The following is a 4,232-nucleotide window of genomic DNA, read 5'->3' as shown; positions in this document are numbered from 1 at the left end:
ATCCAATTAACAAGGGAGACACAATCAATACTTTTCTGCTCAGCAAAGGCTAGAGGGTACTGAAGAGACAAGTCAGCAGTTTAGAGCATGCATTCACTGTTCTTCCAAAAGACCTGGGTTCAGTTCCCAGCATCCACACAGCTCACAATCATCTGTAACTCTAGTTCCAGGGGATCCAATGGTCTCTTCTGGCCTCTGAGGGCATTGTATGCATGTGATACACAAACATACATAAGGGAAAATACCTGTATACATAGAATACAAATAAACAAGACACCTGGGATAGCAGTTCTCCTCCCCCTACCCCACCCCTGCGCCCGCACCTCCCTGATGGCACAGTAGCGCTGGTCCTGGTGCAGTGAGCACCGGCGAGCTGGCTCAGTGGTTTGAGCCCAGTAAGAAGGTTGGCGCAGTGTATACGAGCCATTCCTGGTGGCATAGGTGCCCGAAGCTGGTTCAGCCCTTTGCCAGCTTCCAAGGAAGGAGAGCTGGCCCCATCCCTCACCTGGACAGAGGGAGAGCCGGCAGGCTGACCAGCTCAGCCAACACAGAGGCTCAGATTCAGGGCTCTGAGCTGGCCCGCCCTACCATACACGTTATCAATGAACTGCCGGAGCTCAGGAAGAAGCCGCTCCCACAGAAAAAGCTGCAGGATCTTCATGACATAGGACAACAGGATATCCGAAGGGAGTCCCAGCGAGAAGTCAGCGGCCTCCAACCAGACAGGTGACTCACTATGATAGACATGTGCAAGACAAGCTGTTTGGGCAGAAGGGTGTACTGTGGGACACAGTGCGGCACCCTCGAGGGTTTTTTTTTTCTTTCTTTCTTTTGTGTGTGGCAGGGTTGCAAAGGCAGAGGGCAGACATGGAGGGGTGGAGACATGAGTCAGGTTGAGTCACATGATGCGAAATTCACAAATAATCAACAAAAAGCTTAAAAAGTAAACTAAAGAAAGAAAAGTCTGGAGGGAGGTACAGACGTGGGGACGGACAGATGTGTATGTGTTGTCCCTCATAAGAGGGCTTTTGACATTTGACTTTGTCTTAGGCTGACGAAAAAGTGTATGCAGAGAGATCCTTTGGCTATTACTTTTGCATTTTTGGATATAGGAGCCAACACTCACCAGTTCAAGGTCCTGTCTAGGGCTCTCTGGATATATGTATCTTATACATGTGAGCACGTGGTCACTCTCTTCAATCAGATCCCTTGATAGATGGTTGTGAGCCACCACGTGGTTGCTGGAAATTGAACTAAGGACCTTCGCAAGAGCAGCCAGTGCTCTTAACCGCAGAGCCATCTTTCCCACTTGGAACTAGCTGATTAGGCTAGGCTGGCCGGCCCCAGGTAAGCCCCAGGGATCTGCCAGGCTCCCCCTCCCTAATGCTGAGAACCCAGCTGTGCACCACATCGCCTGTCTTTTTATGTAGGTGCAGGAGTTTGACTCAGGCAAACCCTTCACTGACTGAGCTGTCTCCCCAGAACCGGAGTTTTTGAACTGGATTTCAGTTGGGATGAAGTGCTAAGTGGACGAGGACACTTTGGTCTGAGCCACCGGGCTGTTCCAGAACTAGGGAGATGTATAGTGACCATCCATGCTGCCATGGCCCTGAGGGGGAACCTGCTTCTTTAGGCTTTGTTGACTAAGCTCTCCATCCTCTGGCAGTATAACATTCCCATCCAGGTGGAGCACAGTAAACACTCATTTCCTGCTGCCGCGCAAGCCAATCGATGGCTTTGAACCTCTATTGATAGGTTAGAGACTGTGGAAAAACAGCAGCCTTTTTACTTCCTGTGTGGTTATATGTCTTTAGCCAGTACCCGGGAAGCAGAGGCAGGCCAAGTTTTGTGACTTTGACACTAGATTGGGTAACGGAGCAAGTTCCAGGCAAGCCAAGGACGCAATAGTGATGCCCTGTCCTAAATAAATAAATAAATATTTGAAAGTAAAAATCAAAATAGAGCTAGTGGTATAGCTTTGTAGTAGAGCAGGAGCCATTGAGTCCAGTCTCTAGCATACACAAATGACAACCCAAGCACACATACACAGGCACACACAAATACAAAACACTACTTATATCGTGCCCAATATACCCTTGTGAGATAAAGGTGAAAATCCAGAATCCATGGACTGGAGATGTAGTTCAGTGGTAGAACATTTGCCTAGCATGCATGGAGGGTTCTCATCCCCAAGTACTGGGAGAGAGAGAGAGAGAGAGAGAGAGAGAGAGGGGGGGGGGGGAGAGAAGGAGAGGGAGGGAGAAGGAGGGAGAGAGAAGGAGAGGAAGAGAGAGGAAGAGAGGGAGGGAGAGGAAGGGAGAGGGAAAGGGAGAGGGAGGGAGAGAGAGAGATCGAGATCTTTACCTTTTAAAGTATGTATAGGTTAGAAATAGAGCTGTAAATGTAACATAGTAAGGTAATGCCATTGCTACAGTATTGACTTGAAGCAAAATAAGGAAAATGTTGAAAATGCTGGTTAGTGTGCAGGTGCCAGCAGCATCTCCTCCACACTTAAAAGACACAGCTGGGACAAAGGGCACTGGTGAGAACCGTTGTATTACTGAACTGAGCCTTTGGAGGCTGACAAGGGTTTGTAGTCTGAGCTTCCTACCTAACAATGAATTGTTCATCAACCTCATTGGGGGCACTCCCCTTCGACCGGCTAATTTGGGGAAATTATTGCTCAGGTGTTGTGCTGGCTGATTTTATGTCAACTAGGCTCAAGCTGAAGTCATCTGAGAGGAAGGAACCTCAATTTAAAAAAAGCCTTTGTAAGATCCGGCTGTAGGTAAACCTGTAGGGCATTTTCTTAGTTAGTGATTGATGGGGAGGGCCCCACCCACTGGGGGCAGTGTCATCCTAGGATCTGTAAGAAAGCAGGCTGAGCAAGCCATGGAGAGCAATCCAGTAAGCAGCACCCCTCCATGAACTCTGCATCAGCTCCTGCCTCCAGGTTTCTGCCCTGCCTGAATTTTTGTCCTGACTTCCTTTGAAGATTAACAGTGATCTATGAATGTGTAAGCCAGATGAACGCTTTCCTCCCCAACTTTCCTCTGGTCATGGTGTTTCATTGCAGTGATAGAAACCCTAAGGCAAGTTGGTGCCAGTGTCGTAGGGTGTTGCTGTGACTGCCCTGACCGTGTTTTAGGAGGATTGTGGAAGGACTTTGGAAATTTTGCTAGAAAAGCCATTGAGCATTGAGAGCTCAGTGGACTCTTCTGTGGGAGCTTGGAGGGTAAGATGCTTGAAGAAGATGGAGGCCTGGGTTTGGAAGTTTCAGAAGGAAGCAAAGCCTCTACTGGGCCATCTGTGTAAAGAATCTGTGATGTCTGACTAGCTGGGCTGAAAAGTCAGCTGTGACTAACAAGACAACGGATAGAGAGAGACGGCTCAGACCTTAAAAGCACTGACATTAACTGGGCGTGGTAGCGTATGCCTGTAATCCCAGCACTTGGGAGGCAGAGGCAGGCAGATTTCTGAGTTTGAGGCCAGCCTGGTCTACAGAGTAAGTTCCAGGACAGCCAGGAGAAACCCTGTCTCGGGAAAAAAAAAAAAAAAAAAAAAAAGCACTGACTACTCGTCCAGAGGTCCTGAGTTCAAATCCCACGTTTAAATCCCAGCAACCAAATGGTGGCTCACAACCATCTGTAATGAGATCAGATGCTCTTTTGGTGCTCTCTGAAGAGAGCAATGGTGTACTCAAATAAAATAAATAAATCTTTAAAAAACAAAACAAGATAAAGGAGTTACTGGAACAATGGATGTTGGTCAGCTAGAATTGAAGAATTAGCTGTAAGAAGAGACCAGTATCAGTATCACTGAGGTGAAATCTTCTGGTATTTCCTCAGTCGGTACACAGGAGCTGTGTTCCAGAGGTGGCTGAAGTTGTACCTTGTGCTGGCAGCTGAATGTGGCAGTGTAAGAATCACCCAGGTGGTCCTGGTTTTGAAGGCATGAAGGTGTCATGGAGAGTGAATGGGACTTGACGCTGTGTGGCTGGGATGCAGTCCCTGAAGAAAACCCAGGAAAGGTTATTGGTGTAGCTCAGTTGCAGCAAGGGACCTCAGCAGTTTTGGAGATGTTAATACCGTGGGATTGGGATGATCACCAGGAGCAGTGGCTGTGCTGGAGCGCAGGCAGCCGGAGCCTGGCGTACTAGCTGAGTGTCTCAGAGGGCAGAGCTGGAGAAGCGACCCAAACCCCTTGGAGGAGCCTGGAAGATCCTAAGTGAA

Source organism: Apodemus sylvaticus, chromosome 15 (genome assembly GCF_947179515.1).
Source record: "Apodemus sylvaticus chromosome 15, mApoSyl1.1, whole genome shotgun sequence".
Classification (NCBI taxonomy): Eukaryota; Metazoa; Chordata; class Mammalia; order Rodentia; family Muridae; genus Apodemus; species Apodemus sylvaticus.
This window is presented reverse-complemented; position numbering follows the sequence as displayed.